We start from the raw sequence: 14,945 nt of genomic DNA on the forward strand, positions 1-14,945 counted from the left end.
ACAGTTGGGCAAAGTTGATACAAACCCTGTTTTATAATAAAGTGTTGAATGTCTCATGTAATTTACTAAATACTGAAAGTGACCATTGGGATAGTTTTCTGGGTACAGGATGATTGTAAGGGCATTGGCTGTTTACCCTCCTGATGGTGTGACTGGTAGCTGTGGTCTGTGGTTTGAGAGTATCGGATGGCATGTTGCGAACCTGAGAAAAGATCAACATTCAGAATGTGAGTACAGACTCTACTGAATGCCTATCACTTTTGAGCTGTACTGTAAAGTCTAAAGTTGTCAATGGAACCATAGTAAGTCAGGCATCATCAGTATGTGAGTATTCAGAGGGGTTGGCAGGATACCAACTCAGCTGATGAAATTTATGCTTCGAGGGCAGACAGAATGTGGAAGGAGACAGCAGCATATCTGTGTTGTTTGCCTTGCTATAACAAGCACGCAATGAGTTTATGATTTTTTTTTAATAAAGTGAAAAAAATTTTGAGAGAATAGGTTAGACAGATGGGTTATAATCTAGTTTCTGTCACTTAATAGTTGTGAGAGATTTGGTAAAGTATTTAACCTCAGTCCTCATCTGTAAAGGACTTCCCTGGTGGCTCAGACAATAAAGAATCCACCTGCAATGTGAGAGACCTGGGTTCAATCCCTGGTTTGGGAAGATCCTCTGGAGAAGGGAAAGGATACCCACTCCTGTGTTCTGGCCTGGAGAATTCCATGGACAGAGAAGCTTGGCGGGCTACACAGTCCATGGCATTCTCAAAGAGTTGGACACGACTGAGTGACTTTTCCTTTCACTCATCTGAAAAGGGGAGTAATACCTACATCCCCATGTGTGATGCAAGGCAGTAGCATATGCAAAGCACATTGTAGTCCCTCTGTAAACATTAGTTTCTTTTCCCCTCTATACAAGCAATTTGTAGTAGAATATTAAAACACAAGCAAAATATGTTGGCTGTGGTACCAGAGTGTGTTATCCTGATGTGCTCAGTGTGGCATTGGCCTACAAAAGGGGTGATACGTGTCTCTGCTCCCCGTAATCCTTATGGAGATGAAGAATAATGTGCAATGGCACCATGGCTCTCTGGTGTTATTTACCTGGTGCCTCAGTTACAAGTAACCCAGCTGCAAAGTAGAGAGGAAGGAAGAGGGCCGCTGAATAGCCAAAACAGATGTCTGATGTTCTGGCTTCTGTGGGATCATTTATTCTTACTTTAGATAACCTGAACAAGCTTTTCCAGTAATGATGCTATGGCAGTTACGCTGAGAGCAGACAGGAGGGTCTGAGCCCAGGCGTGCATGGAGGACTAAAGTGCGAGCACAAGTACTCAGGAAGCCAGATGGTCTGGGGGCTAGGCCCTGTTTTCACAATGAATAACTGGTCTTCATAATGACGATGCTGAATTATTAGGGAGAAATTAATTCATGCTTCATATAATCTTGTAAAGGCCCCTAATTAGAGGGTGATACAATCTGAAAGTATTAGCTCCAAAGATGATTAAACTTTTCAGTTCCATTGTGTAAAAAAGTAAGTTTTGTTTTGGTATTAGTGCCAGAATATAACAGAGGTCTTTATCCTATGAGGGAAGATAGTATAGCTGCCTATAGTTAGAAGTCTGGACAGCCAAGTGTGGCAGGTGTTAGAAATTGTTCAAACAGGATTTTTAACTTGGAAAAACAGAATGATCTCTCGCAAGTACATTATTTGCTTTTTGACTAAAAGAATATCCACAGTCTATAATCAAAAATCCTTGGGGCCTGGTCAGTTTTGGAATTCAGAATTTTTCAGGTTTCTTAAGCAGTAGTATGTAATTTAGTAACCGCAGCAGAGTCTGACGTAGCATACAATGGTCAAATATGTTAATGTTTCTATAGTGAAGGATTTATTAGGACAAAGAGTGGGTAGCTTATTTAAATAACAAAATCACCAAAATGAAATAGTGGGATAAATACAGAGTGTAAATACTCTAGTAGTCTTATTTCTAAGAAAACATTTTGTAAATCTTTCAAGATACACAGGTTTGAATTCAGCTAAATATGCCTGTGCAAAGACAAAGGTGAACATCCGTTGCTCCTGGTTGCTTGAGCGTCTTAGGGGAGGAACCTCAGTGCGTGTCGCCAGCAGCAGCCGGAGCGCCCCCTGCTGGCAGGAGCAGGACTAAGGGCCATTTTAAGTAATTCTCAGGTCAAATGGGAGAAGGCAATGGCACCCCACTCCAGTACTCTTGCCTGGAAAATCCCATGGACGGAGGAGCCTGGCAGGCTGCAGTCCAGGGGGTCCCTAAGAGTTGGACACGACTGAGCGACTTCACTTTCACTTTTCCCTTTCATGCATTAGAGAAGGAAATGGCAACCCACTCCAGTGTTCTTGCCTGGAGAATCCCAGGGACGGGGGAGCCTGGTGGGCTGCTGTCTATGGGGTCGCACAGAGTCGGACACGACTGAAGTGACTTAGCAGTAGCAGCAGCAGGTCAAATGCTTCGCTAATTTAGGTTTCCATCTCTTAAATTATGAAAATCACCATAAGCTCACGCTCACTGATAAATGCGGCATGGTTCAAGGCTAGCCCCTGACTAATAACACAATTTCACCATCCCATGTAGGGCTGTTTTTTTCCACCCGTGTTTACAAAGTCATATCCATCATCACTGTTATCCTCTTGATGATCTGTATTTAAAACCGTTTCACACAGTCATCAGGATAGCTACTATCAGAAAACCAAATGACAGGTATTGGAAAGGATGCGGAGAGACTGGAGCACCTGTGCGCTGCTGGTGGGAATGCAAAATGGTGTAGTCACTGTGCAAAAGCAGTGTGACAGTTGCTCAAAAAATTAAAAATAGAATTACTATATAATCCAGCAATCCCATTTCTGGCTGTATACTCAGAATAATTTAAAACTGGTTCTCAGAGATATTTGTACCCCCATTTTCATGGCAGCACTATTTTCATTAGCTAAGACATGGAAGCAACTCAAATATCCATCACTGATGAATGGATAAGCAAATTGTAGTATATACATACAAGTCAGCCTTAGAAAAAGAAGGAAATTCTGCAATATGCTACAGCATGCATGAACTTGGAGGACATTAGGCTAAGAGAAATAAGCCAGCCACAAAAAAGACAAATACTGTATGATTCCACTTACTTGAGGTACTTGTTGTTCAGTCACTCAGTTGTGTCCCACTCTTGCAACCCCATAGACTGCAGCACGTCAGGCTTCCCTGTCCTTCACTATCTCCCAGAGCTCGCTCAAACTCATGTCCATCAAGTCAGTGATGCCATCCAACCATCTCATCCTCTGTAACCCTCTTCTCCTGCCTTCAATCTTTCCCAGCATCAGGGTCTTTTCTAATGAGTCAGATCTTCACATCAGGTGGCTAAAGTATTGGAGCTTCAGCTTCAGGATCAGTCCTTCTAATGAATATTCAGGATTGACTTCCTTTAGGATTGACTGGTTTCACCTCCTTGCAGTTCGTGGGATTCTCAATGTCTTCTCCAACCCCATAGTTTGAAGGCATCGATTTCTTCAGCGCTCAGCCTTTTTTATTGTCCAGCTCTCACATCCATACATGACTACTGGAAAAACCACAGCTTTGACTATACAGACCTTTGTTGGCAAAGTAATGTCTCTGCTTTTTAATACGCTGTCTAGGTTTGTCATTGCTTTTCTTCCATGGAGCAAGTGTCTTTTAATTTCATGGCTGCAGTCACCGTCCACAGTGATTTTGGAGCCCAAGAAAACAAAGTCTGTCACTGTTTCCATTGTTTCCCCATCTATCTGCCATGAAGTTATGGGACTGGATGCCATGATCTTCGTTTTTTGAATGTTGAGTTTTAGGCCAGCTTTTTTCACTCTCCTCTTTCAACTTCATCAAGAGGCTCTTTAATTCCTTGAGATACTTAGAGTAGTCCAAATCATAAACACAGAAATTATAATGGTGGTTGTCAGGGGCTGAGAGGAGGGAAGTCTGGGGAGTTAGTGTTTATAGGTAAAAAGTTTAAGTTTCACAAGATGAAAAGAGTTTTGGGGATGGATGATATGGTGATGGTTGTGCAACAGCGTAACTGTATTTTAATACCACTGAATTGTACACTTAAAAATGGTTGAGATGGAAATTCCCTGGCGGTCCAGTGGTTAGGACTCTGTGCTTCCACCACAGGGGACACAGGTTCAGTCCCTGGTCAGGGAATTAAGATCCTGCATACTCTGTGGTGCAGCCAAATAAACAAACACCAGTCCTTAAAAAAAAAAAAAAGCAAATATTCACTTACAAAAAAATGGTTAAGATGATTAATTTTATGATGTGTATTTTACCACAATAAAAAAAAAAATACATTCACTCACACACACAAAGCCACTTCAGCATTTTCTCACTCAAGACACGCCCAATGGAAGTATCATCATCAATGCGGAATGCTTCTTTGATGTCAGTTTATACTTTTAGCTCATAAACTTTTAGCAATAAGTCTTCTCATTAGTGATAGGAAATCCTTTAAAGTATTCATCTGTGGATTTAGCCTCAAACATCACTGTAAACAAAAAAATTCAAGCATTATTAAAAATAGACTTTTAATTTTGAAATAATCTTAGATTTTCAGAAAAATTGAAAAGATAGTACAGAGTTCCCATATACCCTGAGCCCATCTTCCACTAACGTTAAATAACCATGGCATATTTGCCAAAACTAAGAAATTAACAATGGTATTGTACTATTCCTTAAAGCCCACACTTTAGCAGATTTTACCAGTTTTCTCATTAATGGCCTTTTTTCCCCCTGGTCTAGGATCCAATTCAGTTTACCCTGCTGCATTTCATCATCATGTCTCCCTGGTTTCTCCTTGAACCTATGGCAGTTTCCATCTTTCCTTTTTTTTCACAACCTTAAAACTCTAGAGAAGTGTTGGTGAAGTATTTTGAAAAATGTCCCTTGAATTGAGTTTGTCTGAATTTTCTCATGATTAGTGACTATTTATGCATCATATCAGTGAAAAGCACTTTTAATATTGATGTATCACTGTAATTCCAAGCCTGAGCACCTAATGGCATCCTGAAGATTGAACTTTTCCAGAAAGTCTTTGATTCTGAGACCCTTGTTAATTTCAGCAAGCAAGCACCTAGGACAATATTTGTCTTACTTGTTAAATGATTTTACTTGTTCTTCACTGAGGATAATTCCACATTGGCATCACAGGAAATTCAGGGTGGTCTTGTGGAGCACTTCTCTAGGAAAAGTAACATCTTGCAGTCCTTCCGAGGCAGCCTGCCTGCAGGGGGTACCCGCTGTAAATCCTCACTGACCCATCACCGTACTTCTCTGGTTACCTGTGTCCCGTGTGCAGCCCTGGTAAATCACAGTGTTTCTCTGGTTACCTGTGTCCCGTGTGCAGTCCCGGTAAATCACAGTGTTTCTCTGGTTACCTGTGTCCTGTGTGCAGTCCCGGTAAATCACCGTGTTTCTCTGGTTACCTGTGTCTGTGTGCAGTCCCGGTAAATCAGTGTTTCTCTGGTTACCTGTGTCCCGTGTGCAGTCCCGGTAAATCACCGTGTCTCTCTGGTTACCTGTGTCTGTGTGCAGCCCCAGTAAATCACAGTGTTTCTCTGGTTACCTGTGTCCTGTGTGCAGCCCCGGTGAATCACAGTGTTTCTCTGGTTACCTGTATCCTGTGTGCAGTCCCGGTAAATCACCGTGTCTCTCTGGTTACCTGTGTCCGTGTGCAGCCCCGGTAAATCACAGTGTCTCTCTGGTTACCTGTGTCCCGTATGCAGTCCCGGTAAATCACAGTGTTTCTCTGGTTACCTGTGTCCCGTGTGCAGCCCCGGTAAATCACCGTGTCTCTCTGGTTACCTGTGTCCCGTGTGCAGCCCCGGTAAATCACCGTGTCTCTCTGGTTACCTGTGTCCCGTATGCAGTCCCGGTAAATCACAGTGTCTCTCTGGTTACCTGTGTCCCGTGTGCAGCCCCGGTAAATCACCGTGTCTCTCTGGTTACCTGTGTCCTGTGTGCAGTCCCGGTAAATCACAGTGTTTCTCTGGTTACCTGTGTCCCGTGTGCAGTCCCGGTAAATCACCGTGTCTGTCTGGTTACCTGTGTCCCGTGTCCAGCCCTGATACATCACTGTGTCTCTCTGGTTACCTGTGTTCTGTGTGCAGCCCCGGTAAATCACAGTGTTTCTCTGGTTACCTGTGTCCCATGTGAAGTCCCAGTAAATCACAGTGTTTCTCTGGTTACCTGTGTCCCATGTGAAGTCCCAGTAAATCACAGTGTTTCTCTGGTTACCTGTGTCCCGTGTGCAGCCCCGGTAAATCACAGTGTTTCTCTGGTTACCTGTGTCCCGTGTGCAGCCCTGGTAAATCACAGTGTTTCTCTGGCTACCTGTGTTCTGTGTGCAGCCGAGGTAAATCACCGTATTTCTCTGCTTACCTATGTCCTGTTTGCGTCGTGCAGCGCAGGTAAATCACGTGCGCCTTTCTGACATCTGAGGGGCTGCCCCCTCCAGACGCTGCTAGTTTGGCTACGGGGCAGCGGTCACAGCACCCCCACGACCTGTGGTCACTCTTCAGTGCTCTGCACATCTTTCCGAGAGTTTATCTCCAGGAAAGAGTTGTTTCGTCTATACTGTCATTTTGTTCGAGGATAAGGTTTTCATCAGGCATGAGTTTATCAAATTTACCCATATAATTTTCTGATCATTAGAAGCTTTTCCCACTTGATTTCCAGATCATTTCACACAGTGATGCTTCTTCAACATGCCCTCTAAGGCACTTCAGTCGGGTCCAACTCTTTGCAACCCCATGGACTGTGGCCTGCTAAGCCCCACTGTCCACGGGATTCTCCAGGTAAGACTCCTGGAGCGGGTTGCCTTGCCTTCCTCCAGGGACTCTACCCCGCTTCTTCAGTATCTGTAGCCAATTCTAATAAATGTTCACACAGACCTTCAGGTTCCGTTCTTCATGGCATATATTCCAGATACACATTCCCTTCTTGTGGAATCCACTGAGCCAAAACTTGATCAAGGTCTTAACTTTTTTTGTTCTATGCAACATTTTCTGGTTTTTTATTTTTACTAATTTTTGTCCATCATCACTGTATACCTTAAACAACATCTGTTTCTTTAAGTCATATTTCATAATTATTCTACTTCATAATCTCCAGTAAGATGCCTCACAGACCGCAGGATCAAGCTTCTGTAATAATGTCACTGTGCTGTGCTGTTGTTAATGAAAGACACTTCTTTTCTTCTTTTTATCTTCTCACTATTACCACAGGGTATCTTTGACTCTGTTTGACGTTTTTACGGTTATAAAAGAACCAAAAAAAAAAAAGGCAACAAAACACCAGTATTCAGCAGATATTTTGGGAGGAATGTTATGACACAACTGAGTCTTACGTCAGTTCAAGCAGTTTTGCTGCAAAATAAGTTTTGTGCCAAAGCTATGAAATAACTTGGTTTCAAGAGCTCTCAGACTTCAGAATTGCCAATAAGCAACTATGGGCCCATTTAAAAAATCTTTTGGCCACGACTCATATCATGTGCGGTCTTAGTTCCTGACTAGGGATTGAACCTGTGTCCCTGCATTGGCGGTGCAGAGTCTTAACCACTGCATTAAGGGACATCCTCAATGTCCATCGTTATGTCCCTGTCCATATCAGGGACATCCCATGGGCCTACTCTTTTTGGAAGATATGTTTCATGTAATGAAAGAAATAATAGTTCCCTTCATGCGAAAATGTTTCTTGAGCACCTAGGACAGTGAGAATACATTTTTGTTTGTTTTTAACCAGAGACCCCTTTAGCCTTGGAGCTCTAGCTGCCAAACAAAGGTTCTGGTTGGCACTGAAATTTCATTTATAGAAACAACAAATATTTTGACTTGTACAAAATAATACAAAGTAATACTCAAAATTCTCCAAGCTAGGCTTCAACACTTTGTGAACCAAGAACTTCCAGATGTTCAAGCTGGATATAGAAAAAGGAGAGGAACCAGAGGTCAAATTGCCAGCATTCGCTGGCTCGTTGAAAAAGCAAGGGATTTCCAGAAAAACATCTACTTCTGCTTCATTGACTGTGCTAAAGCCTTTGACTGTGTGGATCACAACAAACTGTGGAAAATTCTTAAAAAGATGGGAATAGCAGACCACCTGACCTGCCTCTTGAGAAATCTGTATGCAGGTCAAGAAGCAACAGGTAGAACCAGACTTGAAACAACAGACTGGTTCAAAATTGAGAAAGGAGTACATCAAGGCTGTATATTGTCACCCTGTTTATTTAACCTATATGCAGAGTATATCATGCCTGTCCTAGGCCTTGTAGGATGAGCGGCTTCCAGTGGGCAGGTGGGGAGGCACCCCACCTTGGCGTCCGTGCCCTTGCTCTTCGTCAGTAGCAGATCCCCTTATTTGGCTGAAAGAAGGGCCAAATACGCTTCCCCTTCTCCCTTGCGACTAGTAGAGACCACTGACTGAAATTCCCGCCAACAGCAGGTAAGCAGAAACGGTGTATACGGCTCAGGCAGTGGGGCAGGAATGTGCAGTGAGTTTGTAAGTCTTTAAGGAGCTGAGGGAAGTAGCAAGATGGCATAAGGTTGTTTCTCAGTAGCAACTCAACACCGAATCAACACGACGAATCACACAGAGGCCAGCCAGGTGCTTGTCCATGGGATCAATACCACCCAACAGCAAGAAACTTCCTTAGGAGAGCTGCTGTCCCCGGCCCTTCCGTCTGAGGGAGAGAGGCCAGCGCCCTGGCTTTCACACCCCATTCATGACCCGGCTCCTACAGCCCAGCTGTCATCCTGTCAGACACTTCTGTGTATTTAGCATTTACATTTAAAGAAATTACTACAGAGTAGGCCCAATTTTAGCTTACCTTACCTATTAAAAAACAAACAAATAGAAAAACAGCCAGAAGAATGAATTTAGAAGACAAGCCACTGAAAAGGGTAGTGTCAATATTTAAGCTCCTATAATAAAAATACTACAATAACACTCCAAGGAGCGCAGTCCCCTGGTTTCTGCCTGTTCCCCAGGGCCCTGTGTGAGAGGCACAGAGGCACTTAGTCACATCTTCAAGTCAGCTGTACTTCCTCGGGATCGTTTCACACACTTACTGAAATTTCAGTCACAGCACAGGTGTAGCTATGGGATATGACTAGAACTCAACATTTCCCAGTCTCTGACGAGGGTATTTCAACTGGAAAATAGATGTAAAAGTCAGTTCTGCCAAAACTGACAGTAAACATAATAAGTCTTTGGGTCTGAAGTGGATTTTTTTTGTATAATAACCAGGTATTTGAATTACCAAGAAGTGTCTTAGCAATGGCACCCCCACTTTATGGTTTTAAAATAGAAAATATAGCCAGAAAGAATCTCCACCTAGACGAAATTTAGTGTGTCAGCACTACAGAGATTTTAGAAAATGTCAAATGTACAGATTCTATTAAAAGGGAGGCGCAACCTTTTAGTTGGAACCTGAAACTGATGTCCTTTTAATTTGTCAAGTCCTCCCCTGAATGTTGTGACCTCATGCAAGTTCTACCAATCCAATTATATGACAAAGTATACAAGAAGGAATTCTTTAGTTTATTTACATTGCTATACGTCAGTTTCTTCATCATTTTGCTTAAGAGCAAGAATATTAACAGAAGTTTCTTGTGTTAATAATCCCTCAGGTACTTCTGCAGAACTCTGGGGCTGCAAATGCATTCTGCAGCACATGTTTGCTAAACGCAACATGTTTTTGGATCAGCAAAACTTTTTGTAAGATGTTCCCTAGTTCCAAGACTTTCTAACTTGTTCTGGATTTCTGGGTAGATGTTTGTCATTTTTCTTCCCCCAAAAACTACTGCCTGACCTGTGAAACTCAGAAACTTCTAAGTGCAACATACTGATCCGTTTGACTCCCTTACTGATGGGTGCCATCGACACAGCCTAGGCTCATCAGGGAGACAAAGCCAGGTGCCGTTCATGTCCCCTGGGGTCCAGGCTTGATGTGAAGCAGGAAACCTTGGCCAGGGCCTCCCGGGGTTTCAGAGATAATATGGACAAGCAGGTCCTGGGAAGGCTGGTTGAGAAAGAAGCTGTCCAGGGAGGCCACCACATCAGACTGTTACTGTTATTTTAGAGGCTTCATTTATCATCAACAAAGCCTGGTCAGCTCTGTAACTGCTAGTCCACTTTTCAGCTTCACAAACTTTTCTAGGGTGAGCCCGTTAAGAAATGCAGAGTCTCTGGCCCCACCCTGGACCTAGTGGATCAGAACCTGCATTCTTCATAAGATCTCCCAAATGATTCGTCTGCACATTAAAGCTTGATGGCCCTGGGATAGGAGTCTTGAGGTGAGCAGAGAAGGGGAATTGTGTCAAGTTGACCAGGGGTGCACAATAGGATGGGCCAACAATCAAGCTCGAGCTTGTACCCCCCGAGTGTCTCATGGCCCCAGTCCCCACTGTTGTGTGATTTCCTCCAGTAGCTCTTAGGCAGCTTGAGTGTAGAAACAAAGGCCTGCATTTGGATTAACATGAGGTTGGAGATCAGCAGAGGAGGCATGTCTGAAAGAGAGAAGGCACAGAGTTAAGCGTGCGATCATGAGGATGGTGCAGAATGGCGCTGAGGCTGGGTGGGAAGGAGAGTGGCCGTGAAGAAAGAGGATGACAGCCTGCATAGTTCTGATGACTTAAAGCAGATTATCTGATAAAGTGGGGGAAAGCTGCCTGGCAGAGCAGCGGTCCGAGACTGCTACACAGGAGCTGTGGAACTGTTGCGAGGCATAGAGATTGTTATGGGTGAAGGAAATGTTCTGTATCTGAAGCTGTCTATTATGGTATCCCCTGGCCACATGTGGCTATTGAACACTTGAATATGACTGCTGTGACTGAGGGGCTGAACTCTTAATTTTATTTGATTCCAATTAAAATAACCACTTGTGGCTAGGGGCTACCATCTGGAAAGGCCAGGTCTAGAGTCTGCAGTCTTATGGGATCCAAAATTGTACATTCCGGCAGAAGTTTTTATTCAAAATATAAATTTGCATGCTAAAGTATTTTAGACCTAAAATTAATCCAAAGACACAGAACTCAAGTCTTAATATAATTCTCAACTGCGTATCATCCATGGTCGATATGAAACAGAGGCAGAGCCACTAAAGGAAGGAAGGAGATCAAGATAGAAGGATGCGACAGGGAGCAGGGAGCAGTCACACTCTTCTCTGGCTGGTCACCTGAGACCAAGAAGGCACTTTGTGGCGGGTGGGCCAGTGCCTCTTATTTCCAGGGCAGCAACGGGAACCAGCCTTCAAGAGCTGTGCCTGGGATGTCTGCTCCCAAGGAAAGGGCCAGGGCTCCCAGCTTCTGGGGAGAGACAAGGAGGACTGGGATGTGGTCCCTGGAATTCCTGACAGCACAGTCTGCTCTGACTCCCTCTTCTGCCACCAGGGATTCTCAACTTCAGTTGCCTAAACATCACAGGGAGCTGGAAGAATCCAGATTCCTAGGCATCCTCTGGAGATTCCGATTTAGTAGGTCTGGAATAGAACCAAGAAGCTGAAAAACAGTTACTTAGTTTCATTGAAGTTGTGTTAAATACAAAAGGATGTACACAGTGAACAGTGTATCTTTCTCCAACCCTGGCTCCTAGAGCCCAGTTCTCCCCCACTCTTGCGTGATTTCCTTTTCTCACATTTCAAAAATGGCTCCTATCTGACGGGTGTGGCTACAGGTGGTCCACTGTCGCGGTTACATAGCAGTGCATCACACGCGTGCACCGGTTTATCCAGCCTACCGTCGGCGAGCCTTTGGGCTGTTTCTAGTTTCTGGCTGTTGGGAAAAAATGCTGAAAGGAAAATTCTGGGACGCGAGTCCTAATGCACAGAAGCACACGTTTCCGTATGGTCTGTGCCTGGAACGGAGCTACCAGGACACGGGGTGGTTGTGTCAAGAGTAGACCCACCTCCGCTTGTCATTGTCAGCATTGAATTTCTGCCAATCAAGTGAATATATAATTGTATTTCATTATGGTTTTAATTTGCATTCCCATCATAATTAATGAAGTTTAGCATCTAGACTCTCTCAGAGGGCTTGCCTGATTGTTCAGTCCATCCAGGAGACTCTTTTGACCTTAAAATCAGCCGATTAGGGACTTTATTACAACTACAAAGTCCCTTCACCTTTGCCATATTCTGTTGGTTAGAAGCAACCAGTGGTTCAGCCTTCACTGAAGGGGGAGGGATTACAGAAGCTCTGACCTTGCTCAGGGTCACCTTAGTATGTGTCTGTGTCGGGGGGTGTGAAACTGGCTCTCATTATCCACCATATATTCCGTTCACATGTCCAGTCCTAAATACACACAGAATGATAGAATTGCTAACTCATACCTTTGTGAGCCCAGATGACCACTTGGCTTATTTGTCTACAGTTCTTTTCATCTTAGCCTTATATTAATAGTACCCATTCAAAATGCTAATTTCCAGTTACTTAACCACACCTTCAGTGTGGTTATATTGTCATTTGTAATAGGTGCAATTGTAACTGGTTCCAAATTTGAGGTTCCTCCTTCACACACCCCGGTTGATTTTCGTCTTTTATTTTGTGGGGCTGCTGGGAGCACTACTGTGGTTTCTGAAAGCCAAAACTGTACAAAAGGGACACTCAAGAGAAACACTGCTCTTTCCTCATCCCAAGGAACCTGTCCCAGTTCCTCTCTCCGGCTTTTTTCTCTGCCCTCTGAAGGTTTAATAACTTCCCTGATGGTTCAGACAGTAAGGAGTCTGCCTGCAATGCAGGAGACCCAGGCTGATCCCTGGGTTGGGAAGAGCCCCTGGAGAAGGAAATGGCAACCTACTCCAGTATTCTTGCCTGGAGAATCCCATGGGCAGAGGAGCCTGGCAGCTGCAGTCCATGGGGTCACAAAGGGTCAGACATGACTGAGCAACTTCACCTTCTTTCTGAAGGTTTAGCTGCTGGTTTATTCTTCCTATATTTTGTACAAATGACCAGATACAGGTGTGTTTTCTTACATTCCCTTCTTTCTTGCATACAGGGTATCTTAAATACTCTTTTGCACTTTGCTTTTTTTCCACTTCAGAGCCTCAGAAATCATTCCAAATCAGTTCATAGATTTGATCTCATTTTTTAAAACTAATGAGCATTGACTTCCATTATGCAATGTACCACAAGATTTTCAACTATTCTCCTATGTGTAAACATTTAGGTTGTTCCTAGCATTTTGGATTTTACAGACAATGCCACAGTAACTAGTCTTTGGTCAGTATAAATTCAAACGGAGCTCGATAATCTTAGCAGATGTCAAACTGTGGAACCCTGACATCCCCATCCCTCACAAGCCCGTGTTGCTTCTGAGTTGCCTACGTTAGACTCTGTGCAGTCACTGCCCTTGAGATGTGATGGAGCTGCTGGATTCCCCTGACGTTCCAGTCCCCCTGAAGTGGGCCTACTAAAGACTCAACAATGACCCTCCACCTGCCCCTCTTGGGTAGGCGCTTTCATTTCATGCTGCTCCATCCCAAATCGACTTTCATGACCTTATTTTCATCTTTGGGGTCGCCCCTTTTCTTCACCCCTGCCCCCAATCTTTTCATCTCAGCTGAGTTTCAAAAGATAACAAAAATGTATCCTGCAGTAAGCTACCGTTCTACAATGCCGATCTTCCTCAAAGACCCTTCACACAGGAGTTATTCTTTGTGCTTCCTATTCAAGTATTCTGAATGTTACTGGCCTTTTTAAACTAGAGTTCCAGAGGAATTCCCTTGTGGTCCAGTGGTTAGGGGACTTCCCTGGTGGCTCAGATGGTAAAGAATCAGCATGCAATGCAGGAGACCTGGGTTTGATGCCTGGGTTGGGAAGATCCCCTGGAGAAGGGAAATAGCTACTCACTCCAGTATTCTTTGCCTGGAGAATTCCATGGACAGAGGAGCCTGATGGGCTGCAGTCCATGAGGTGGCTGAGTCGCACATGACTGACGCTCCAGTGGTTAGGACTCGATGCTGTCACTGCTGTGGCCCAAGTTCAATCCCTGGTTGAGAAACTAAGGTCCTGTAAGCTGTGCAGCATGGGAGAACAACAGAAACCAAAGCAAAACAACTGGAGTGCCACAGTGGGACATCGGTGGACCTCAGGGACACTGTCCTGCAACGTTTATATAAGACTGTGTCTGCATTTATCTGGGAGAGGAGCTATTAAGAATTCAACCAACCTTGCTTAAAAAAGGCTAAGAACCAGTATGTTAAATTCTGTATTTGTTTTTTTAACACAGATTGGCTGGAGGGAAAACGTTCTGGCTGGGATCATTCTTAAATTCATGTTCAGGTAAATGAGTATTCATTTTAGCTGAAAATTTTTAATGTATACAAGTTTTTTAAAAAAGTAAAGTATACGAATGGATAAGAAAGCTGTGGTACATATACACAATGGAGTATTACTCAGCCATTAAAAAGAATACATTTGAATCAGTTCTAATGAGGTGGATGAAACTGGAGCCTATTATACAGAGTGAAGTAAGCCAGAAGGAAAAACATAAATACAGTATACTAACGCATATATATGGAATTTAGAAAGATGGTAACAATAACCCGGTGTACGAGACAGCAAAAGAGACACTGATGTATAGAACAGTCTTATGGACTCTGTGGGAGAGGGAGAGGGTGGGAAGATTTGGGAGAATGGCATTGAAACATGTAAAATATGTAAGAAACGAATTGCCAGTCCAGGTTCGATGCACGATACTGGATGCTTGGGGCTAGTGCACTGGGACGACCCAGAGGGATGGTATGGGGAGGGAGGAGGGAGGAGGGTTCAGGATGGGGAACACATGTATACCTGTGGCGGATTCATTTTGATATTTGGCAAAACTAATACAATTATGTAAAGTTTAAAAATAAAATAAAATTAAAAAAAAAAAGTAAAGTATATATTAAATATATCT

General features: G+C 43.6%; 1 long non-coding RNA gene across 5 annotated transcripts in view; it reads left to right on the top strand.

Annotated features, from left to right (window-relative positions):
• LOC147359056 (uncharacterized) overlaps nucleotides 1-14,945 on the top strand; it is a 124,795-nt gene that overhangs the window by 20,897 nt on the left and 88,953 nt on the right. For all 5 annotated transcript variants that reach the window (XR_015140493.1, XR_015140494.1, XR_015140492.1 and 2 more), the window contains exon 2: nucleotides 14,277-14,329. This is a non-coding gene — a long non-coding RNA (uncharacterized LOC147359056). The remainder of the gene's footprint in view (nucleotides 1-14,276; nucleotides 14,330-14,945) is intronic.

The sequence above is a fragment of the Bos grunniens genome, chromosome 14, assembly GCF_055505025.1.
Source record: "Bos grunniens cultivar Pamir isolate PY7600 chromosome 14, Bosgru_T2T1.0, whole genome shotgun sequence".
In the NCBI taxonomy this organism is placed as follows: Eukaryota; Metazoa; Chordata; class Mammalia; order Artiodactyla; family Bovidae; genus Bos; species Bos grunniens.